Genomic DNA, 26,901 nt, shown 5'->3' on the forward strand with positions numbered 1-26,901 from the left:
ATACAATAACAATAGAGACTTTGAGAGAAATTCTTTCTGAAATATTTAAAATCCAAGTTCGCATTTGAAATCTAGCAAGTAGTGACTACTAGCAATAAGTATGCTTCATTTGTACCCCAAGAGTACAATATTGTGACTCAGTGCCCCCAACATCAGTTCTTTCTCCATACAGTTGAATAACAACTTAAATGTAGTCTGTGTTTAGGGAAGACTTATGATATGTTTTGTAAAACAAGAGTAGCTTTTCTTTGTACAGTAAAGGAATTTCATCAGCCTATGTGCTATGTGTAACCATCGTATTCATCAAGAGAATGCGCAGTAAAGAAGATATATGCAATAGGTGTAATCTTTCATTCTCTTTTCTCATTTGTAACTCTCACTGTCATGCAGGAGGGTGCACTCAAATCTCCAGTATTCTGTTTTCTGAATAGTGCTCAATTTTCTTGACTGCTCCATTTGGACATCAGAGCTTTCTTTCACTTTAGGAGGAGTTTCAAATGCCACATAACTTTCTCATGAAGTGCAGAGTATTTTAAGATCCAGAAGCACTGGTATAGAGAAGAGTATTAACACTCACTCAGGTACTCTTCTTTCATTAAACTTGATGTTTGACCTTGAAGAGTCTGTGTGTATATTAAATCAATATGTACCTTTCTTCACTAGGCTGAGCTTCTAGAGCCTAACACTGTGTAGGCTGCATAAGATGCTTGCTTTCCATTGTAATCTAGAGTGATAAAGATGATTAACCTAACTTGAGTAATTCACTTGATTCAGGAGAGAAATAGAATATGACATAGATTATCCCAGTTAAAAACATCATTTCATAGTCATTGGCTGACATTTAAAAGCTGGAATTGTGTGAAAGCCCATTACATTTATTTAATCACTGTGGACTCAGTCTTGAGCAAATAACCAGATCTGCCTTTTCTGTGTAAATCAATACAAAACTCTGTATCCCTTTCATATGCTCTTTTACAATTTTAGGCCTGATCCAGATTTTTTTTTTTTTTTTTTGTATTACCATGACAAGTCTGTTTACTTGAGCAAAGGTATATTTTTAGAAACACCATTTGGTTGTTTTAAAATGCCCTGATTTGTATTAGGGATACCATTACTTTCTGCCTGCCTAGGAAATCTAATCTTCTTATTAATGAAAGAGCTGCGGGTTCGATCCCTGGGTTGGAAAGATCACATGGAGAAGGAAATGGCAACCCATTCCATTATTCTTGCCTGGGAAAACCCATGGACAGAGGAGCCTGGCAGGTTACAGTCCATGGTGTTGCAAAGAGTCAGACAGACTTAGCAACTAAACAACAAGGAGGAGACTAATATGGGAAGTACTTTTGGTATTTTATAATCAAGACACATTCTAAAATGTTTTTCAAACTAAATATGATGTACTGATACTTTAAAGTATGAATTCACTCCCCTTGAGACAAAATTAAATTTGCTGATAATTAAAAATAGCAGCATGATTGATAGACTAGGTATGCTTGACTACCTGCTAATGAATTCTCTCATTTACTACTTGTTTCCTTTTGCTAAAATTATACTTAAATCACACTCTAAAATAACCTACAGCCACTGAAAGATCTAGAAAGAGAAATTCGCGTAATTCTCATACCTCCTATGTGAATCATTCTCCAAATTGTGAATTTTACAAATATATAGTTCCATACTTTCTAGTAAATCTCACTAATAAATTATATGTTTGAAGTTCTAACAAAGGTTCATAGTCACTTACTTATCCAAGTTTATCTTTTACCGTGAATCTTTGGCTTTATTCGTGAGTTTCTTTTTTTTTTTTTTTAAGTCTCTAGTGGTGACATGTCACATAGTATAGAGAAAATTTATAGTTAAAACAATATTTGAAGTCTAAGGTCCCATTTAACATTGAGATTCCCAAAGTCTACATATGTTCACATCTGAAACTTACAGGGAGGCATATATAGGGAATGGAAGTCCTTTACCAAACCTTGAAAAAAATTGAACTCTCAATGCTTCACACATTCACACATACTTCCTTCCATATTAGTGGATTTACTGATGGGTTATTTTGTAGAGGTGTGTTGGAGACAGTTTGATGTTTGTATTAGTATTTGGTTTCATTCTACTTATATTGGCGTATCGGCTCAATTTCTAACAGGTTAGGAATCTTTTATTTTCCTCTAAAATTTGGGGACTACCAAGTTAACTTTTTAAATGAGAAAATTAGTAGCACAGATCAAGTTTGCTCCTGGATAGAAAAGATAAATGGTAGCAGAAAATAGTTGCTTGTGGTTAAAAGTATTTTTGTAAAAGTAGTGGATATATAAGTATATGTGTAGCTGGTTCACTTTGCTGTACACTTGAAACTGGTATGACATTGTAAAAGCTATATTCCAATAAAAAAATTTTTTAAATTATTATATATACCTAGGAAAAACAGTACTAATTCTTATTAATATGTTTAAAATTTATTATAACATTGCATTTTTATTTGTGATCTATATAGACCAGGATTAAGAAATACTTAGCTCATGAGAAGGGTGACTTGACTTTGTAAATCCTGTTAGGGCAGGCTCCATGTTTTATTAGTTCTTTACATTCTTCTTATTATCACTATGCACTTAGATAAAGCAAGGACTCAGAAAATGGTTTTTGAGTGAGTGAATTATAATTGAATCTATGCTACATTTAAGAGTTCCTAGTAATGCACAATAATTAAATAATCTTAGGACAGGGGAGTAGAATATATATAATTCATGCTATTTTTGAATGGTGTTGTGTTTTATTATGAAGAGGAATTACTATTAATTTTTCTGAAGCTTGAGAGCTTCAGTTTGGGAATTTTAATACATAAAACTTAATGTCAGGAAAATACTTCAGAATGGAGCAAGTTGGGGAGGCCCTTGTAAATGTCATTCACTTGAAAGACATTTGGGAACTCCCCTGAATCACCAAATGTTAGAAAGGAGTGGAAGATAATAGGAAACTATTTAGCACATCAGGGTCAGAGCAAACACCCTTTTCCAATAATGCAAGAGAAGACACTCCACATGGATGTCACCAGATGGTCAACACCAAAATCAAATTAATTATGTTCTTAAAGGGCAAGATGGAGAAGCTTATCAGGAAACAAGACCTGGAGCTGACTTGGTCTTGATATGTCAAGACTGTACTTCATATCATGAACTGACTGTACCTCATATCATGAGCTCCTTACTGAAAAATTCAGGCTTAAATTAGAGAAAGTAGGGAAATCCACTAAGCCATTCAGATATGACCTAAATCAAATCCCTATGATTATACAATAGAGGTGATGAATAGATTCAAGGGACTAGATCTGGTACGTCAAGGCTGTATATTGTCACCCTGATTGTTTAACTTATATGCAGAATACATCATGAGAAATGCTGGGCTGGATGAAGCACAAGTGGGAATCAAGATTGCTGGGAGAAATATCAATAACCTCAGATATGGAGATGACACCACCCTTATGGCAGAAAGAGAAGAAGAACTAAAGAGTCTCTTGATGAAAGAGGAGAGTAAAAAAGTTGGCTTAAAACTCAACATTCAGAAAACTAAGATCATGGCATATGGTCCCATCACTTCATGACAAAAAGAAGGGGAAACAATGGAAACAGTGACAGACTTTATTTTTGGGGGGTCAAAAATCACTGCAGATGGCAACTGAGCCATGAAATTAAAAGACACTTGCTCCTTGGAAGAAAAGTTATGACCAACCTAGACAGCATATTAAAAAGCAGAGGCATTACTTTGTCAACAAGGGTCCATCTAGTCAAAGCTATGGTTTTTCCAGTAGTCATGTGTGCATGTGAGAGTTGGACTATAAAGAAAGCTGAGTGTGAAGAATTGATGCTTTTGAACTGTTGGAGAAGACTCTTGAGAGCCCCTTGGACTGCAAGGAGATCCAATGAATTCATCCTAAAAACTAATCAGTCCTGAATATTCATTGGAAAGACTGATGCTAAAGCTGAAGCTCCAATACTTGGCCACCTGATGTGAAGAACTGACTTGTTGGAAAAGACCCTGATGCTGGGAAAACTTGAAGGCAGGAGGAGAAGGGGATAACAGAGGGTAAGATAGATGGATGGCATCACTGACTCAATGGACAGGCATTTGAGTAAGCTCCAGGAGTTGATGATGGACAGGGAAGCCTGGTGTGCTGCATTCCATGGGGTAGCAAAGAGTTGGACATGACTGAGTAACTGAACTGAACTGAACTGAACTGAGGCATTTAGATACAATGCCTGGAAAACTATCAACAGAGGTTTTAACATTGTACAGGAAGCAGTGATCAGAATCATTCTAAAAGAAAAGAAATGCAGTAAGGTAAAGTGGTTTTCTGAGAAGGCTTTACAAATAGGTGAGAAAAGAAGAGAAGTTAAAGGTAAGGAGAAAGGTAAAGATAGGCCCAACTGAATGCAGAATAGCATTCAGTTCCAGAGAATAGCAAGGAGACCTTCTTAAATGAACAATGCAAAGAAATAGAGGAAACAATGGAATGGGAAAGACTAGAGATCTCTTCAAGAAAATTTGTGATAATATTTCATGTGAGAATGTACATGATAAAGGACAGAAATGGTAAGGACCTAACAGTAGCAGAAGAGATTAAGAAAAGGTGGCAAGAATTCTCAGAAAAACTATGCAAAAAAGTCTTAATGACAGGAAAACCACGATGGTGTGGTCACTGACCTAGAGCCAGACATTCTAGAGTGTGAAATCAAGTAGGCCTTCAGAAGCATTACAAGGAACACAACTAGTGGAGTTGATGGAGTTCCAGCTGAGCCAGCAAATTAGGAAAACACAGCAGTGACCACAGGACTGGAAAATATTAGTTTTAATTCCAACCCAAAGAAGGGCAGTGCAAAAGAATATTCCAGTTTCATCCACCTCATTAGAACTGATTCAAATGTATTCTTTTTAATGGCTGAGTAATACTCCATTGTGTATATGTACCACAGCTTTCTTAGAATCGCCAGTCCAGGTTCGATGCAGGATACAGGATGCTTGGGGCTGGTGCACTGGGATGACCCAGAGGGAAGGTATGGGGAGGGAGGTGGGAGGGGGATTCAGGATTGGGAACACGTGTACACCCGTGGCGGATTCATGTTGATGTATGGCAAAACCAATACAATATTGTAAAGTAATTAGCCTCTAATTAAAATAAATAAAAGTGAAATTAAAAAAAAAAAAGAATATTCCAACAACCACACAGTTGCACTCATTTCACATGCTAGTAAGGTTATGCTCAAAATCTTTCAAGCAAGGCTTCAGCAGCACATGAACCAAGAACTTCCAAATGTATAAGGTAGATTTAGAAAAGACAGAGGAACCAGAGATCAAATTGCCAACATTCATTGGATCATGAAGAAAGCAAAGGAATTCCAGAAAAACATCTCTTTCTGCTTCATTGACAATGCTAAAGTCTTTGACTGTGTGGCTCACATTAAACCGTAGGAAACCCTAAAGAGATGGGAGTACCAGATCACCTTACCTGTGTCCTGATAAACCTGTATGTGGATCAAGAAGTAACAATTTGAACCAGACAGGGAACAACTGACTGGTTCAAAATTTGGCAAGGAGTATAATGTTTTATATTGTCATGCCTATATAGTGTTACCCTGCTTATTTAACCAATATGCAGAGTACATCATGTGAAATGCCCGGCCAGATAAATCACCACCTGGAATCAAGACTGCCGGGAGAAATATTAACAACCTCAGATATTCAGAAGATAAGACTCTAATGTCAATAAGTGAAGAGAACCTTAAAGAGCCTCTTGATGAGTTGAAAGAGGAAAGTAAAAAAGCTGGCTTAAAACTCAACATTCAAAAAAGTAAGATCATGGCCTCTGGTCCCATCACTTCATGGCAAATAGAAGGTGAAAAGTGCAAACAGTGATAGATTTTACCTTCATGGGCTCTAAAATCAGTGCAGATGGTGACTGCAGCCATGAAATTAAGACACTTGCTCCTTGCAAGGAAAGCTATGACAAACCTATGCTATGATAAACCTATGCTATGATAGCATATTAAGAAGCAGAGACATCTCTTTGCTGACAAAGGTCAGAATAATTAAAGCTATAGTTTTTCCAGTGGTGATGTACCAATGTAAGAACTGAGCCACAAGAAAGGCTTAGTGCCAAAGAATTGACGCTTTTGAACTGTGGTGCTGGAGAAACTCTTGAGAGTCCTTGGACAGCAAGGAGATAAAACCAGTCAATCCTAAAGGAAATGAACCCTGAGTATTCATTGGAAGGACTGATGCTGAAGCTAATGCTCCAATATTTTGGCCACTTGATGTAAAGAACTGACTCATTGGAAAAGACCCTCATGATGGGAAAGATTGAAGGCTAGAGAAGGGGGTGGCTAAAGATGAGATAGTTAGATAGCATCACTGATTCAGTGGAAATGAATTTGGGCATTCTGCAGTCCATGGGGTCACAAAGAATTGGACATGACTTAGTGACTGAATAACATTTAACACATCATTAGATTAGACACACCGGATAATCCTAGTGTGTAGTTTGAGGAGCCACACCTTGCCTCAACAGTAGAGCAAGACTCTGGTGTGCAAAACTTTTCAGCAATGCATATTAGTTTAGGTAAATATTTTATTACATTATTCTTTATTCCAGTATTTTTTTTTTGTTGTTTGTTTGAGTATAAAGAGCTGTTTACTGGACAGATGTCTTCTTAGATCTGCCCACTCTTGCCTGAAAGGCAATAGCTACTTCAGTAGCTATTTGCATATTAAGAAAAATCAGGTACTTCACATTAATTTGCTCTCGTTGATTATTTTCTGTAATATGCTAAATAATTGCTTATGAATGGGTCAAGAAAAGCAGCTATTCACCTATTTTGATTGCTATAAATATCTTGAAGTCATCCATTTATGTGCTTTCATATTATTCACAACTCTTCCAAGTCATTAATAAATATTTGAACACCTGTACTAGCACTGATCCCTGAGGCACCTCATTATTAACGTAATTGCACAGCCTCATGATATTTCATTTAACCTTGATTTTACTACCAAACTTTTTTCAAACCAAGCCATGTTCTAATTAATGATAAAACTTTATCTTTTATCCCGTGATTGCCATGGCTTCATGATTGAATTTGCACATAAAATTTTTGAATAAAATATCACTAGACATTAATTTTTCTTAAGTTCAAACAAGAAAATACTTATACACGTTTGTCTCCTGGTTATTTTCACTGACATTCTACTTGTCTATCTACTCTTCATTGTTTGTTTTCATTAGCTATTTTCAAAATGTTTGGGTGTAAAAATAATGATTCTATAATCCCATCATCGTAGTATATTGATATTGGGTGCAGTTCTGTCCTTTTGTGAGTCCCAACTCCTCAGTGCTATTTTATTGCTAACTGGTACCTCCATCAAATTGGAATCAGGAAAGGAAAGAAGACATGGAATTCATTTTAGCTGACATTGCTATTCATCAGTGAAGCCATTACAAGTGAAGAATGAGATTTGCACCTTCTGGTTTAAATCAGGCTTATGGAGCATAGTTTTATCCAATATTGGAGCTAGAGGGGACTCTGAAGATCACATGGTTAAATTTTCATTTATCATATATGGTAACAGAAGCCCGAAGGTGAATTGACCTTGACAAAGTTCCCATGGATCACAGCCAGTGTTCTGCTTTTCACTCTGTTGATCATTCCACTGCACCTTGGATTATGTTTTTTATCATCATTGTTTCCCCTGAGGGTAATTAAATTTTTCTTTCTAATTTATTCTGAATTTTGACAGACTTCCTTTTTAAGCCTCTTTTAGACCATCACCTCCACCTATCTTTTAATTCCTAACAGTGTCTTGAAGATAGCAAGTTCTCAGTGAATATGTATTGAATGGGTGAATAAATCTAGGGGCACACTATATTTAGCAAACTCAAATACATGTATTTGGAGCTTTTCTGGTGGCTCGGACAGTAAAGAATCTGCCTGCAATGCTGGAGACTTGGGTTTGATCCTGGGGTTGGGAAGATCCCCTGGAGAACAGAATGGCTACCCACTCAAGTATTCTTGCCTGAAGAACTCCATGGACAGAAGAGCCTGGCTGGCTACAGTCCATGGGGTCGCAAAGAGTCAGACATAAGTAAGCACACTTGCATGCATGTGAATACATATACTTATAACTAGTATGTTCATATATTATTATATATGTAAATATATACATACATATTATGGCTATTTAGAGCATTTTTAGTTTTTTAGCATTTCATGGCTGGATCTATGCCAGCCATGAAAACAAGATTGTAAGGGCTGGAACCACTAGCAAAGGTGATTAAAGTAGATGTCATTAAGGCCAAAAAAAAAAAAAGATCATAAGGGATATTATATACGTTAATTTCCAAAAGTGACTTCTAAGTGGTTAGGTTTTAGGATGTGCAAATTTACTTGAACTATTGTACTAAATAGTTCTTTACTGCTGGAGCCTGCTCGTGTCACAGAGCTTGCTCAAACTCATGTGCATTGAGTCAGTGATGCCATTCAACCATTTCATCCTCTGTTGGAGGACAAGGGGACAACAGAGGATGAGATGGTTGGATGGCATCACCTACTCTATGGACATGAGTCTGAGCAAGCTCCGGGAGTTGGTGAAGGAGAGGGAAGCCTGGTGTGCTGCAGTCTGTGGGGTCGCAAAAAGTCGGATGTGACTGAGCAACTGAACTGAACTGATTGTACTAAATAATGCTTAGTTTTTCTATGATATGTTTGTTTCCTTTATATAAATTTTAATAACACTTCTCTGAGACTCTCAAATAACCAAATTTCCTCAGATATTTGAGCTATTTTGGAGAGCATAAGGAAAAGGGTTGAGAAAGGCCCTTCTATAGAAATTCAAGGAAGGGAAGTCAAAGTTGTTATTGCTCTTAGTCTCCAGCTTTCCCACGTCCCAAAGGAAGCGCTACTGAACAAGCTTCTGTATTTATCCACTTTAAATATTTATTTTAATTCATTTTTCATAGTAACATTTCCAAATAATTGAAATGCACTTCATTGCTATTGGAAGGTCACCACTCAAATCAAATGTCCTATCACGTGATAAGTCACTCCTTGGAAGAATGATAAGCACCTTCAAGGTGCATCGTGTATTTCAGGTCCACAATTCATCTGCTTTGGGGGAAAGTATTATTTCCTGGCACATGTTCAAATGCTGTAATTTAAGCCATTTATATAATAGTAAATTATACTGTGACTGCAGCAAATGAAATTAATACAACTCCAGGAGTTATACTTAGGGAATAGTTGACTCATCTAGTCAGATCTGGTTCATTGTTCTTTAACTGCAAGGTAAAAAAGAGAAATAACCTTTTAAAAATTGTGTCAAATACTGAGGAAACATATTAATGCTGAGCAGAAATGTATGTTAAAAAAATAATGTATAGGAGTAAGCAGATGGGACTAAACTGCTAAATTTCTCTAGGTGTTTATTCAAATATTTTGACCTAGAAAGTGTTAGATGAAATGCTATTACAAAAAAACTAATGGGACAGCTCTGTTTTTAAAAAGAGTCTCTTTCAGCTTCTAGGATCTGAAGATCCAGTTTTACCTTTCCCCTTACCCTCCTTAACTCTGTTTCCTATCAGAGAATTCTTTAAAAGTATTGGTGGAAATCTGTTGCCAGAAAAAGTGCTGTCTGTAGCATACTTCTCAATTTGTCTTTCTTTTCCTTATTTCCCCCATCAATTCATGATCACCTAGGTGACCAGAATTGTCTCATTTACATTCTTGTCAGACTAATTGCTTCCAGGAGGCCTTTGGGTGAAGCACAGATAGTTGGTGTTGCCATAATCTTGAAGTTAATCAAATATCACACCACAGCTGAAGTCTGGTGTATACAGACCAAAGTGGCTTCCAGAAGAATGGGCTGGACTTTTTGTGAGAACCATGGAGATTCTGAACTGACACATATAGGATCCTCTAAGATAGGTTTTTATAGGCTTCTTTGATATATAATCTCATTTCTGGGTTATCCACATATGCATTTTACAGCTTAGATCTCTCTTTGGGGTCTCTTTGATTGGGGTTAGCCCAAAGTTGCATTATATTCTTTAGGAATGAACTTCAGACCCAAATGAAGATAAGAGACTTTTTAAAAGGGGGTAATTGAAGTACATACTTCGGGTTGATTCTTAGCAGAGAAAAACCAAGAAAAAGCACAGAAGGTAGCATCTCTGTTCATACCAGGCCCCCCATTCCTACCACAAACCATACACACACATACCACCACCACTACTGAGCACCATCATTATAGTGAGTTGCTGATATTGTGCTACATCTTTAAGCATTTAGGGTTAGAAAAAAATTAAGAATCACGAATCCAAATTTCTCATCCAACTTTATGTATGTGCTAGTAGTAATGTAGTTCCCGCTGCATCTATATATATATAGCCTAAGAAAATGTAATGACATGAAAAACAAGAAAAAATATATGGAGACTCCAAAATATATGTTTCCTGTGGTCATGTATGGATGTGAGAGTTGGACTTTGAAGAAGGCTGAGCGCCGAAGAATTGATGCTTTTGAACTGTGGTGTTGGAGAAGACTCTTGGGAGTCCCTTGGACTGCAATGAGATCCAACCAGTCCATTCTGAAGGAGATCAGCCCTGGGATTTCTTTGGAAGGAATGATGCTAAAGCTGAAACTCCAGTACTTTGGCCACCTCATGCGAAGAGTTGACTCATTGGAAAAGACTCTGATGCTGGGAGGGATTGGGGGCAAGAGGAGAAGGGGACGACAGAGGATGAGATGGCTGGATGGCATCACTGACTCGATGGATGTGAGTCTCAGTGAACTTCCGGGAGTTGGTGATGGACAGGGAGGCCTGGTGTGCTGCGATTCATGGGGTCGCAAAGAGTCAGACACGACTGAGCGACTGATCTGATCTGATCTGATGAAGTTGTCTTAGTAATTTACTTAAGATTTTTACTTGTACTTTTATATTGCACAGGTTTATAAATTTATTTTCCTCTATTGATGAGGAAGACATCTCTGTTTATCAAAGTTGTACAGACCTGAAATGTAATTTACAACCTCTCTGTGTGTGTTAGTCACTCAGTCCTGTCTGACCCTTTGCAACCCCACAGAGTGTAGCCCAACAGGCTCCTCTGTACAGGGGATTCTCCAGGCAAGAATACTGGAGTGGCTTGCCATTTCCTTCTCCAGAGGATCTTCCCAACCCAGGAATCAAACCCTGGTCTCTGCTTTGCAGGCAGATTCTTTACTGTTTGATCTACAGGCAAGTCCTTTATCTTCTCTGCATATAAATTAAATCTGTAAATGTAGAATTTTTATATTCCAAAATTTTAACTTATTAAGCATGCTAGTTTTAGATATAGAGATAGTGCATTGATACTCATTTATTCTTTCTTTAATTTTTGAAGAAATTTCATGAAATAGACATTATATAATTGAGAACAGAATGCAACATCTGGCATACCCTTTCTTGATTTTCCTTTTCTTGTATTTTATCTTTTCTCTGATATTAAGGAATAATGGGGCACTAGGACTTTCAACTAAAGATGGCATTTGATGTCAAGTGAGAATTATTATATTTTAAGTTTGTCTTTATTGCATGCTTCATAAATCTGGTAGCTGGGCTAGTGTTTAACCATATAAATACACATTAAATGTTATGTGTGAATGGATTAATATATTTTTTGATGAAATATTAATTTATTTTTCCTTTATATGAATTTTTATGATCTATGACTGAAGTTAACCATGATTAAATTTTGGGAAAAAACATGAAAACTGCATTCATTTTAGATCTCAATTCAGGAGATTTTGTTCATATTTATTTCATAGTTTATTAACATAATACCTAAAACCTACATTTTAAGTTTCAGAACTTAACTAACATACTAACCCCAATTCTCTGAATATAAGTGGAAGAAGACACCTAACTAGGATCATGAAATCATGCTGAAGATATTTCCATATGGGTATACTTGGTTGTAACTGAAAAAATATTCTCTTTTTGATCTGGGGCTGGAATTGGAGGAGTAGATGGGCAGCTCAGTAGGTTAGGATATAAAGGAAGTGAAAGAAGGAATGTTTGGAATGTAGTTATCATGGTTTGTGGTCTACAAGCTATATCTAGTTAACTTTAACGTAAAATTTATTAGTAGCAAATAGTTAAGGGCCCTTGATAACCTATAGACTTTTGGCTTACTCTAATACTTTTTAAAAATTCTTGAGAACTTCATTTTAAAACCTCATTAACTCTTTTGATAATATACTTTGTTAGTGTCTTTATTCCAGCACTTGAGAATATGTTTCAAATGGTGGAAAACATACTGAAATGTATGTTTTACTTTGCTTAGTGATCTTTGTATCTGAAGAAGAGTATATGGGAGAAGGAGTGTGCTGTGTGAGTGGGTGTCTTTGTGTGTGTGTGTGTGTGTGTGTGTGTGTGTGTATAAGTTTGTTTCTATAGCTCATAGTGTGAAGTGTTAGCCACAGTCATGTCTGACTCTTTGTGACCTGATGGACTGTAGCCTGCCAGTAATTCTTTTGTTGATGGAATTCTCCAGGCAAGAATACTGGAGAGGGTTGCCATTTCCTTCTCCTAGATCTTCCTGACCCAAGGATCGAACCAGGGTCTCCTGCATTACAAGGAGATTCTTTACCCTCTGAGACACCAAGGGAGCTCATAAAGGAGATGCAAATCAAGGAATTGGAAATCTGAATATGATGAGATAGTGGAAACTGGGCACGATGCTACAAAGAAATAAACAAGTATTCAAAAATTTAGATTATACCACTGCCACAATACTTTGGACACCTGAGTTGCAAAGAAACTCTGACACCGGGAAAGTTTGAGGGGAAGAGGAGAAAGGTATAGCAGAGGATGAGATGGATAGATAGCATCACCAACTCAATGGCATGAGTTTGAGCAAACTCTGGGAGACAGAGAAGGACAGGGAAGACTGATGTGCTGCAGTTTGTATTTGAACTGCAAAGAGGGGGTTGCAAAGAGACAGACATGACTTAGCTACTGAACAACTGTCACAATAAGAACAAAAAATACATTTAGAATAGCAATTCTATTGTATTTCCTTATACTTTTCACCTCCCCCTCCCAAGTAATATGAGACTGCTTATAACAAAAGACATATGAAATAAAACAAAATAGGATTACTGAGAGGAAATAATATGAAAAAAAAGACAAAAGCCAGGATGCTCAACGGGATGGTTAATCTGTTAGCCTGTTATCAGGTCTAACCTAGCTAGCTGTGGGTTCCTGAGCTGACATGTAAAAATAGGAAGTGTTACGGGGCTCTGGTGTTCATTGAGGACAAAATACAACCATATCTCACTGGGAGTTTTTCATTGACCTAACTCAGATAAATTTTTCACGTGTTTTAAAAATTATGTTTTATAATGTGATGAATATTTCCCTTGTAAATAGTCCAAGTAAATGTAGAAGCATATTCCCCAAGGCTTTTCTTATATGGAGCTTAGTGCATGTTGAAGGCAGTGGCTAGTGTACATATAGCATGTTCTACAGCAAGATGGAAAAACTGTTGCAAGTCTAGAAAAGATGAAATTGATTTCAGGGTTAGAGGAGAAAAGTTCAAGGGAAATGTTTCTCTCTGTTCTAAAAATAATTGAAAAATGGTATGCAGCAAGCCTTTTTGCCTTGATTCTTAAGACCAAGAATTCCTTCTCTCTGAAGTATAAATCAGCCTCTATTATCTTTCTTTATCTGCCCTGTATCCTTCTACCCAGAAAGAAAATAAGGTAAATGACAAATAAGTCCAAGAGCTAACAAGATTCACTCCATAGTGATTATATAAATGTATTCTGCATCTACTTAAAAGTCAGATTTCAGTCTTCAGTTGCATAAATTTGAAAGAAAAGAAAGTGTTAGTCGTTCAGTCGTGTCCGACTCTTTGCCACCCCATGGACTATAGCTCACCAAGCTCCTCTGTCTGTGGGATTCTCCAGGCAAGAATACTGGAGTGGGTTGCTATGCCCTTCTCCAGGGACTCTTCCTAACCCAGGGATCAAACCTGGGTCTCCTGCATTGCAGGCAGATTTTTTGCTGACTGAGCCACTAAGGTCAATTCTACCAGAGGAAAAGGCAAAAAAAGAAAAAAAGAAAAGGGAACCAAGTCATTTAAAATATTTTAATTATATCCCAAGTCAAAGGAAGCTATGGAAAATCTGAGAAAGACAAAATTTTTATAGATGCTTATGATCTTAGATCAGGTATGAAATAAGACAATTATAAAATATCTATGCTATACCAAAAAGAGTGGAAAATGTAGGTGTATTATCATAATTACCAGTTATAAATAAATAAGTTGTTCATTATTTCCATTGAAAGAACAAACTGACAAACAACATCTATTCAATGTGTGAATGATTCAGTTAATAGTTTTTCATGCCTCATTTCTGACACTTTTTTGATAGAGATAAAAATATTGAAGTGATTGAAATACACTGTGCTGGAGTGACTTGCACATAATTTATTATTAACTGTTACTCTTATTTCTAAAAAAGGTTTTAATTTTTTTCCACAGAATGTTGCCTCAGGGTTTGTTTTGGTAAAAACATTACCATCTGGTAATTTCATAACCAGTAACAGTTCAATGATTCCCAGGTAGCTCAGTGGTAAAGTATCTGCCTGCCAGTTCAGGAGGTGTGGATTTGATCCCTCAGTCAGGAAGATCCCCTAGAGGAGGAAATGCAACCCACTTCAGTACTCTTGCTAAGAAAATCCCATGGACAGAGGAACCTGGCAGGCTACAGTCTGTGGGATCACAAACAGTCAGACATGATTGAGCGACTGAGTGTGTAAAACAGGTGCATACTTTTCATGTATTAAAATTGTATACTGGTATTCCTGAGGAGAGTGGTGTTTTCTCTGGAACACCATGACTCTAGGGAGAAGTGGGAATGTCCTGTAGTAAATTTATTTTTATCTTATTGTCTATTATAGTACCATATATAAATACACTCCAGTGGATGACTTTGAATCACAGATGATTTGACAGAAATAATTTTAAGATATATATATATATATATATATATATATATATATTTTTAGCAATTCCCATTTGCAAACTTCTGGATCTTTCATAAATATACATGTATAGTCATATAAAGCCAAGTTATTGGTTATTCAAGGGATTTGTGGAAGTCCTAAAACACAGCCATGAGAAAAGATTTGCTTTTATGAAAAATGTCAAAAGATCTTTTTAGAAGGGAGCTTTGAGCATTATACAAATTTTTTAGGCTCTGGAATATTCAATTTATGGAAAAAAGGATTTACTTTGGAAACTAGGTTTGGTTGTCAGATCTGGAACTTAGTTAAATAATATAACCTTATTTATTTTTTTGGTGCTCTAATAAAACTGCATAGTATTATATAATTGGACAATTTATGTTACAAGATAAATTGATATAAACTTTCCTCTTCAAGTCTTGTCACCCTTGCTTACTATGTAAGCAGACATGTATATATCAGGTATCACTCAAAAAAAAGGTGGAGAAAAGGAAAAAAGGAAGCATACATAGACATGGAAAAGAAGACTTAAATATATTAATCATTCTGTGATTTATTTAGGGCCCCTTTTGAAATTTTCTATGAAAGTTACTTATGGTATATCTTAATGGAATGGATAAAGTGAATATTATTTTATTCATGGAATTCAAAGGCATGATAAATTATTTCAGTCAAGTATTACTTAGAATTACATCTTCATAAATTTATTTTAAACCCTTATTTAATTTTTGTTTATTTCTGCTCTTTTACTTATTTTCTTTTGATTTCTATTTAGTAAATGTTTTCAAACTAGAATTTTTTAAGGGAATGTGTTTATAGCAAATTTAGTATACGTTGGCAAATTCAACAGCAATAATAAAATGTAGCCTGTTTTCTAGTCATTACTAGCTGAAAATATTTAATTATGCAAGTGTTTTAGTCCATAAATTGTCACAAGTCCTTTTGGAAGTAGATGGGGTACAAGCCTGAAAAGGAGTGGTAGAAATCATCGAAGCCTTTTATTTTAGCTGGCATTATGAACTATGAACATGGAATTTCCAACTAGCAGATGGAGATCTAATAGTGTTTCTCAAAGCCTCTCTGGAGATTGTCCAATTATTTGCCATCACCATTCCATCCTGCTCTTATTGCACTCAGGAATGTAAATGTCAGTATTTCATACTAATTGTAACAGGGCCTCATGAAATGAAAAGCAAATTAATTTTCTTTGTAAACCAACTTGAGTTTCCCAGACTAGATATTGCTGCTTCTTAATAGGACTTAAGGACAGTCATGAAACTTCAGAAACCTCAATGCTGCTGTAATTTTATAGTCATTAAAAAATTAAACAAAATTTTTTAAAATGGGAAAAAATATGCACCCTGCATATGCAACATTTCAAAAACATTCAAAACACTCACACTAGGAATACTTTGGGTATTTAATAGAAATAGTTCCAGTCTAATAAACTTAGTTTTATGGGCTCATTTACTACAATAAAGCATGGGCCATGCTATAGATAACTAGAGTAAAAATTTATATGAAATTTATTTTAGAAAAAGATGATTTGAATGTAGTACACATTTCACATCCGTATTTTGGATTGTCATGACTACCCTTGTCATATCACACTTCATAATCCACAAGAATGTTTTAGGGGACCACTAAGACACAAGTTCTTTGGTATTCATTAGAATAGCATTCTTCAAGATCAATTCTCTTCATGTTAATATCGATACATTCTGGAATTCTAATATTAAAAATATGTATATTTATAAGTGGGAAAATCACAAAACTATGCCTTGAACTAAATACTGAATTTGCTTCAACTATTTTGTCTCAGCTTAATGCAAGGTGCAGTCTTAAGAATTTAATAAGAAATTGCCTTAAACACCAAACAAACAATGAAATCCTTTGGGAATAATGGTAGTCTCATCAAGAGAGGAATTTGTTAAGGGAAAAACATATTTTAAAAAGTGAAAAGTTAATGATGCTGAACACCTACCAGAACAACTGTGCTTATTACTGTATCAGATGAACTGACCACTTTACTAATATTTCTCACTTTCTAAAAGAATTGTTTGATAGAATAGAATACAAAAGACCCTACATATATCCTAAATTTCATTTACTTCAGTATCAGTCATGTCATAATCAGTAAGTGGTGAAAATTTGAATTGCACAGGAAAATACAACTCTTCTACATTTTTTCACATATTTCTGAGGTTAGAAATGCAATATAGGCTTTCACTCACTCTCTCACACACACACACACACACAGGATTTGCATGGGACATGTTAAAAACAAAGCATCTAACAATCCATTACATTTATTTATTATTTAACAAAATTCATGTATCCTGAACTTACCATGGAATGGATAAATTGAATACTCATGATTTGAGGATTAAATTTAGAAGATTGTGGAAGGGGAAATTTTTTAAAAATCTTCTTTAGTATTTATATGTGGAAAGAAACTGAGTAGCTAACTATCGGAGGAAAATACTACATGATTTTCACTTTATCACCTTAGTCCTTGGCATGTTATAGTAAAAGCTGAAAAAATTAATATTTATTTGACTGAATTGGATTAAAAACACCAAGATAATTGTGGGAATAATATAAAAATAATCTCTATACAAATAAAAATACTTTGAATGAAAATTGTACCTGTGAATGAAAATGTGTAACTATCGAGCTCTCGCTAGGCTTGGTGGGTCATTGCGATTGGTCGGGGCCTGCGCTTGTCTGCCAGGAGGTGCGGCGCCCTGGAGGGCAACCGAGTGGGCTGTGACTGCAGCCTTCCCCCAACGCCCCAGAGCCCGATGGTGGCGGCCTCAGGAAAACGTCTTTCTCTAGAGTTACATATATAGAACATCCTGGAGTCCACCATGAATGGGCAGTTGGATCTGAGTGGGAAACTAATCATAAAAGCTCAACTTGGGGAGGATATTCGACGAATTCCCATTCATAATGAAGATATTACTTATGATGAATTAGTGTTAATGAAGCAGCGAGTCTTCAGAGGAAAACTTCTGAGTAATGATGAAGTTACAATAAAACATAAAGATGAAGATGGAGATCTTATAACAATTTTTGATAGTTCTGACCTTTCCTTTGCAATTCAGGGTAGTAGGATACTGAAACTGACATTATTTGTTAATGGCCAACCAAGACCCCTTGAATCAAGTCAGGTGAAATACCTTCGTCGAGAACTGATAGAACTTCGAAATAAAGTGAATTGCTCACTGGATAGTTTGGAACCACCTGGAGAACCAGGCCCGTCCTCCAGCATTGGTGAAAACGACACTGTGGATGGCAGGGAAGAAAAGCCTGCTGCTGCTGATTCTTCTGGTAAACAGTCTACTCAGATTACGGCAGCAAGTATGTCAGCTTTTGATCCTTTAAAAAACCAAGATGAAATCAATAAAAATATCATGTAGGCGTTTGGCTTAACAGATGATCAGGTTTCAGGGCTTCCCAGTGCTCCTGCAGAACACCAGTCAGGAACTCCCAACAGCATTGCTTCCTCCCCCTCTGCAGCTCACCCACCAGGAGTTCAGCCACAGCAGCCACCATATACAGGAGCTCAGACTCAAGCAAGTCAGATGTATCAGCAGTACTCGCAGTAGCCCAGCTATGGCACTCAGCAGCCACAGGCACCCCCCCCCAGCTGCCGCAGCAGTACGGTATTCAGTATTCAGGCTATAGTCAGCAGACTGGACCCCAACAACCTCAGCAGTTCCCAGGATATGGCCAGCAACCAACTTCCCAGGCACCGGCACCTGCCTTTTCTGGTCAGCCACAGCAACTGCCTGCTCAGCCTCCACAGCAGTATCAGGCGAGCAGTTACCCTCCACAAACTTACACTACCCAAACTTCTCAGCCCACTAATTACACTGTGGCCCTTGCCTCACAACCGGGAATGGCTCTAAGCCAACCCGGGGCCTACCAGCCAAGACCAGGTTTCACCCCACCTCCTGGAAGTACCATGACCCCTCTTGCAAGTGGGTCTAACCCATATGCACGTAGCTGTCCTCCCTTTGGTCAGGGCTGTACCCAGCCTGGACCAGGTTATCTATTAAGAGGCTCAGTTACACTGATGAACGTAGCTGCTAGCTGTTTGCCTCCCAAGAGACTCCAATACTACTATTTTAATTTGTATTGAAGTTCAGGGATTTAAAAAGCAGAGCATTTTTTTATGATACCATTATTGCTGTTAATTGAAAGTATAATTTGCTGGAAGAAAAAAGACCAAAATGGAAGTTTTTTTCCTCCCCTGCTTGAAAGTATAGCAGCTTCCTACTTATTTTGGAACACTACTCTTACATGTGTGCAAAGTGATTGATTTTCTAGCTTGCTTTGTCCACAGGATATTAAAATGATAGGTTGAAGTTCAGCCCTCTTACTTGGCTTTTTATTATTAACATGATGTACTAAAGTAGATTCCTTTGAGAAGACTAGCTGTTATGTATAAAATATAACATTGATAGGTTAATAAAGATGATTGAATAAAAAAAAAGAAAATGTGTAACTATCAAGTGGACACGGAGATACCTGCAAGTTAATAGTTCAAATGACAAGCAAAATTTGATGGAAAGAGGTTTCTCAGCCTCATTTGTGCTTTAAAAAATAACAGCTTTATTGAAAATTGTCTGTACTTTAAAGGCAGAAATAATTCAGCTTATTTTGTTAAATTTTGTCAAAAAAATCAAAATATTTTCTGATATTTTGTCTCCTCGGAGGGAAAGTTATGACCAACCTAGACAGTATATTAAAAAGCAGAGACAGTAATTTGCCAACAAGGATCCGTCTAGTCAAAGCTATTGTTTTTCCAGTGGTCATGTATGAATGTGAGAGTTGGGCTATAATGAAAACTGAGCGCTGAAGAATTGATGTTTTTGAACTGTGGTGTTGGAGAAGACTCTTGAGAGTCCCTTGGACTGCAAGGAGATCCAACCAGTCCATCCTAAAGGAGATCAGTCCTGGGTGTTCATTGGAAGGACTGATGTTGAAGCTGAAACTCCAAATCTTTGGCCACTTTATGCGAAGAGCTGACTCATTGGAAAAGACCCTGATGCTGGGAAAGATTGGGGGCAAGAGGAGAAGGGGACAACAGAGGATGAGATGGTTGGATGGCATCACCGACTCTATGGACATGGGTTTGGGTGGACTCCAGGAGTTGGTGATGGACAGGGAGGCCTGGTGTGCTGTGGTTCATGGGGTCGCAAAGAGTCGGACACGACTGAGTGACTGAACTGAACTTGATATTTTGTGAAATATTGTACTATAGTAAAAATAATATCGAGTAAATGTGAATTCTAGTAGTGGATCTGTTTTCTTTTCCCAAAATGATATTGATCATGGCCTTTAATCATGTTCTACTTTAGTTTCTTTATTTGTAAAATGTAGCAATCAAAAATAAAAATTGTGTTTATTTTTTGGAATAAAAATTATGGTTCAATTCAGTTCAGTCGCTCAGTTATGTCCGACTTTGCAACCCCATGAATTGCAGCACGCCAGGCCTCCCTGTTCCTCACCAACTCCCAGAGTTCACTCAGACTCACGTCCATCCAGTCAGTGATGCCATCCAGCCATCTCATCCTCTGTCATCCCCTTCTCCTCCTGCCCCCAATCCCTCCCAGCATCAGAGTCTTTTCCAGTGAGTCAACTCTTCACATGAGGTGGCCAAAGTACTGGCGTTTCAGCTTTAGCATCATTCCTTCCAAAGAAATCCCAGGGCTGATCTCCTTCAGAATAGAAATTATGGTTAGTATTAACCAATTTTAACATAAAGACTGAAAAGGTTTTAAAAAGAAAGTAAAGTAACTTGTAGGCCATTTTTTCCACCTGATGCCAAACAGTAATTTGAGGATTTTATTATTGTTAGCTTCTAAGAAATTATTTGATTTAATTCACAAAATTATTTCAAATGAATAAAGTTGGCTGAATCAGTTTTCAAAATGCTTTATGGACATTTTACTGAAACAGACATAGCATTTTCCACAAAGGATTAATAAAATTTACCACTACCCCACCCCAATGAATTATAAAACACAATGGATAAATTGCAGTATAAAGAGAAATAGAGTTGAGGAAAAGCTGAAAAATATTTATGTCCATGTAGAAAGGCCCTAAGTTTGCTGTGGCCAGAGCAAAATTTGGGTCTGAACTGAAAGGCAATCAGGAAGAACCTGAGCTTTCTGTTTCTATGCCAGAGAAGCACAACTCGAACATTACTTTCAGGATAACAAACCTACATGAATAAAAACATAATGTTCTTTCTTCACTTTCCTCTTTTTTTTTTAATTTTACCCAACTGAATACTGTTCGTCTTCTAGTCTTTAGTTCTCACTTTTGCCCAGAATTATCCTCAACAACTCTTTTTTTTTTTTTTAATTAATTTTATTCTATTCTCAAACTTTACATAATTGTATTAGTTCTGCCAAACATCAAAATGGATCCACCATGGGTATACATGTGTTCCCCATCCTGAACCCCCCTCCCTCCTACAAATAATAAATGCTGGAGAGGGTGTGGAGAAAAGGGAACCCTCTTACACTGTTGGTGGGAATGCAAACTAGTACAGCCACTATGGAGACCAGTGTGGAGATTCCTTAAAAACTGGAAATAGAACTGCCTTATGATCCAGCAATCCCAATGCTGGGCATACACACTGAGGAAACCAGAAGGGAAAGAGACACGTGTACCCCAATGTTCATCGCAGCACTGTTTATAATAGCCAGGACATGGAAGCAACCTAGATGTCCATCAGCAGATGAATGGATAAGAAAGCTATGGTACATATACACAATGGAGTATTACTCAGCCATTAAAAAGAATACATTTGAATCAGTTCTAATGAGGTGGATGAAACTGGAGCCTATTATACAGAGTGAAGTAAGCCTCAACAACTCTTAACTTTGATTTCATCTGCTTATCATTGTGTGCAATGGCAGATACTTGAATTAGCCTGGATTTTTTTTTTTTCCCTTTTGTGAATGTCTTTTATGGCTCAGTCTATAAACTCCTTGAGAATAGGGACTGTATCATATACCTTTTATCTCTCTCAAAGATTCCTGCTTTCTGGTAGGCATATATTAGGTACCTGGATAATATGGATAAATGGATAATAAACACATACATTATATTGGTGACTTCAGTCATAGCCTTAAGTGAATAGACGTTAAGTGTTTTGCTTATGAAGCCAACTTTAAATGGGCAGTTAGTAGGGATCAGTTTGTCAATATATCTATCATTTGAATTTGAATTCTTGTTCCGCAGTTTAATAGACGTATGTTACATAATCACTTTGAGCATCATTTTCCTTATCTTTTTAAGGGCTAGTAATAGTATTTACTTCTACAATTATTATTTAATCATAGTTGGAGAAGAAAATGGCAACCCACTCTAGTATTCTTGCCTGGGAAATCCTATGGACAGAGGAACGTGGTGGGCTATAATCCATGAGGTTGCAAAACAGGCATGGCTTAGCAACTAAACAACAATTAACCATATTAATGAGTATTAGATGACTTAATTCAAGTATAATGTTTAGAAAAGCAAACATTCATTAAGTGTTGTTGTTTTTTAGTTGCTAGGTCATGTCCGACTCTATGTGACCCCAGGCATGGTAGCCTGCCAGGCTCAACTGTCCATCGGATTTCCCAGGCAAGAACACTTGTGTGGGTTGCCATTTCCATCTCCAGGAGATATTCCCGACCCAAGGATCAAACCTGCCTCTCCTGCATTGCAGGTGGATTCTTTACCACTGAGCCACCTGAGAAGCTCTCATTGTTAATTATTATCATTTTGTCTTAAAGTGCTTAGTATTAAATTATTGTTTCTGGAAATTATATAGAATTTCTTTCTGGTGGAAGTTATAGAGCATGGTCAATTGTCTGTCCTCAGTAAGTGAAAGTATATGACAGTAAGACCATGTCTTACTGGCCACAGGACTGGAAAAGGTCAGTTTTCATTCCAATCCCAAAGAAAGGCAATGCCAAAGAATGCTCAAACTACTGCACAATTGCACTCATCTCACATGCTAGTAAAGTAAAGCTCAAAATTCTCCAAGCCAGGCTTCAGCAATATGTGAACCATGAACTTCCTGATGTTCAAGCTGGTTTTAGAAAAGGCAGAGGAACCAGAGATCAAATAGCCAACATCTGCTGGATCATTGAAAAAGCAAGAGAGTTCCATTAAAACATTTATTTCTGCTTTATTGACTATGCCAAAGCCTTTGACGGTGTGGATCACAATAAACTGTGGAAAATTCTGAAAGAGATGGGAATACCAGACCACCTGATCTGCCTGTTGAGAAATTTGTATGCAGGTCAGGAAGCAACAGTTAGAACTGGACATGAAACAACAGACTGGTTCCAAATAGGAAAAGGAGTACGTCAAGGCTGTATATTGTCACCCTGCTTATTTAACTTATATGCAGAGTACGTCATGAGAAACGCTGGACTGCAAGAAACACAAACTGGAATCAAGATTGCCGGGAGAAATATCAAAAACTTCAGATATGCAGATGACACCACTCTTATGGCAGAAAGTGAAGAGGAACTAAAAAGCCTCTTGATGAAGGTGAAAGTGGAGAGTGAAAAAGTTGGCTTAAAGCTCAACATTCAGAAAACTAAGATTATGGCATCCGGTCCCATCCCTTCATGGGAAATAGATGGGGAAACAGTGGAAACAGTGTCAGACTTTATTTTTATTTTGGGGGGCTCCAAAATCACTGCAGATGGTGACTGCAGCCATGAAATTAAAAGACGCTTACTCCTTGGAAGGAAAGTTATGACCAACCTAGATAGCATATTCAAAAGCAGACACATTACTTTGCCAACAAAGGTTCGTCTAGTCAAGGCTATGGTTTTTCCCCTGGTCATGTATGGATGTGAGAGTTGGACTGTGAAGAAGGCTGAGCGCTGAAGAATTGATGCTTTTGAACTGTGGTGTTGGAGAAGACTCTTGAGAGTCCCTTGGACTGCAAGGAGATCCAACCAGTCCATTCTGAAGGAGATCAGCCCTGGGATTTCTTTGCAAGGACTGATGCTAAAGCTGAAACTCCAGTACTTTGGCCACCTCATGCGAAGAGTTGACTCACTGGAAAAGACTCTGATGCTGGGAGGGATTGGGGGCAGGAGGAGAAGGGGACGCCAGAGGATGAGATGGCTGGATGGCATCACTGACTCGATGGACATGAGTCTGGGCAAACTCTGGGAGTTGGTGAGGGACAGGAAGGCCTGGCGTGCTGCGATTCATGGGGTTGCAAAGAATCAGACACGAATGAGCAACTGAACTGAACTGAACTGAACCTCGACCTTATGTTATTCTTCCACAAAATGATAAAGTATGACAAGGGTTCATTGTGAAGTAGCCATGACTAAAATCCAACATTGGTCCAAGAAACTCAAGTTTGAAGTTTGTTAAAGAGAAACTGATGAAGACTTGTGAAGAATGTTCAGTATACTAAACTTAAGATTTAATCAAATCCAAATGTGAAAAATTGTTGACTTTACAAAGATCTCAACTTTTTCTCCAGATGGCTAGAGTTCAGAGATATTCAGTTTCTTTCCCACGATCTCTTTTACATAAGTATAGTCAGACTAGAGCTAAAATTGGTCTCTAGGGTCTTGTCTCAGGGCAATAATTTCCTTCTTTTATAAATCAATGTAAAATAAGACCTATAGATAATGAATATTACAAGTGTCTTCATCAGGAAAAGCTAGAGAGGACTTTGAAACATACTTCCAGCTCTACTTTGGTGGACATGCTATTCTAATAATTGCTTTATGAAGTGAAGTGAAGTTGCTCAGTCGTATCTGACTCTTTGTGACCCCATAGACTGTAGCCTACCAGGCTCCTCTGTCCATGGGATTTTCCAGGCAAGAGTACTGGAGTGGGTTGCCATTTCCTTCTCCAGAGGATCTTCCCGACCCAGGGATCAAACCCAGGTCTCCTGCATTGTAGGCAGACACTTTACTGTCTGAGCCACCATGGAAGCCAGTAAAATGATAGGGTTGATCCAGACTTTTACATTTTCAATACAGTGTTTGGGGCATTGCATTTATGGATCTGTAACTGAAAGCAACTATATCGTTAATGTAAAACAGTAAGAACAGATGAAGGATATTTAAAACAATTCATTTCTCAACATCAGAATTTGACTTGACTAGGTATATATGAATTAATGTAGTTACTTACAGTTGAAAGCAACAGTTTGAGGCTTTTATTTGGGCTATTTCAAAATTGATCTTGAAAAGAGCATTTGGTATTTAGTTTGAATCTTTTATTCTGATTTTTCAGTTTTCTCTGGAGAAGTAATGGTGATAGTTTCAAAGTATTTTTTATCCTTAGTATTCTCTCTTCTGGTCGAACTAATTCTATTTGATACATATTGCTATCACAAATATGTTTGCTTTTATGTCCCTAATATCCATATTGGTTTTTACATATTGACATTTGATGGCATAAATGTTATTGTAAATTTTAATTACTAGTCTTAATTTTTAGAACTAACTGGAAGGTTATCTAATGAGAATGAATCACATTTCTTTCACTTACCTCTCAATATGTGTAATGTTTTTGTCCTCTTCATTGTACTTTATCATATCTTCAATTCACAAACAAGGAACATCTTTATTTTCTCAAATCAGAATTACTTTAGATGTTTCAGATGTAATTTCTGTATGCCAGGATGAACAGATATAATGATATTAGATTCAGGATGCTTAAGCTTCTTTCTTAGCTGTATTTATTAGTTGTTTTAAATTTAAGCATAGTCTTATCACAGTTGTAGTAGCGGCAATTTTTAGTAGAATTGTGACTTATAAGAGTATTCTACTGGCTCTTGATTCCCACATGAAGTATAAAAGAAAAAAAATTTTTTTACATGGCTGCTACGTGTTCAGGTAGTATAAGAAAATAAATAAAATGATAAGGCATCTTCCCAGTTATATAACGTTGGTCTTGTACAAGTTCAGGGAGAAACAGAAGAGATTGTTAGTCCAGTGGTTTAATAAAAAGCTCCTAGAGACATTAATGGAATCAAGAGGCTATTTAATAATTGTTTGCTAATAGCTGAGGCTGAGGAAGTTTTATTTGAAGATGTGAGTTTAAAAATAAAAGTTTTATTTGGCCACCTGTATGTAATGATGAAAACATTTGTGTAAGTAATGATGCTTCTACAAAAAATATCCCTACATAAACTTACCACAGGGAATATTCTGCAACCCATGCGTCCAATTGCCAGTTAACCTTTGTGACTGTAGATGATCGGTCTATTTTTGACATTGTCATTTGCACTGGGTACTTTACTGACTGTTCATCTATACAAGTTTTGCTTCGTTTGCCAACATTCCTTCCATCTTTGACTAATTGAAGTTTGTATTGTGAATATCTACTGATCATATTTTTGTTACAAGTTTATAATACAGCTAGGAAGATTGGAAATGAAAATACAATATGAGTATTTAGGAGTACATGTTTTTTGAGGAACTTCTTGCAAATGTTTATCCTTTTTAGGAAACAGTGTATAAAACTTCAAGAAAATAATGGGTCTTTCTTTCCATTAAGTTGTAGACTTGGGGTACTGAAGGTAATCTCTACACAGTGTGAAACAGCTTAATCAATTTTTCTGTTTAGGAATAGAAAAGCATGTTCTTTTCCTCTGGTTTCCACACCCCTTATTAAAATATACGAACACAATTATATTGATTATAGTCTTTTTTAACATTTGAAAATGTGCTATTGGGTAGTAGGAGCACGTCCTTAGAGTCAGGAGAACTGGATTTGAATCTCCAACTCTACTGTAAAAGCCTTGGCAAATTATTCAACTACAAATTATTCAAAAAAAAAAAAGTT

General features: G+C 36.9%; 1 protein-coding gene and 1 pseudogene across 4 annotated transcripts in view; both read left to right on the forward strand.

Annotated features, from left to right (window-relative positions):
* The window catches only part of CTNNA3 (catenin alpha 3), a 1,958,943-nt gene that overhangs the window by 622,605 nt on the left and 1,309,437 nt on the right, over positions 1-26,901 (forward strand). The gene's annotated exons all lie outside the window — the stretch shown is intronic.
* Positions 17,844-19,425, forward strand: LOC102271027 (protein TFG pseudogene; annotated as a pseudogene).

Source organism: Bos mutus, chromosome 28 (genome assembly GCF_027580195.1).
Source record: "Bos mutus isolate GX-2022 chromosome 28, NWIPB_WYAK_1.1, whole genome shotgun sequence".
In the NCBI taxonomy this organism is placed as follows: domain Eukaryota; kingdom Metazoa; phylum Chordata; class Mammalia; order Artiodactyla; family Bovidae; genus Bos; species Bos mutus.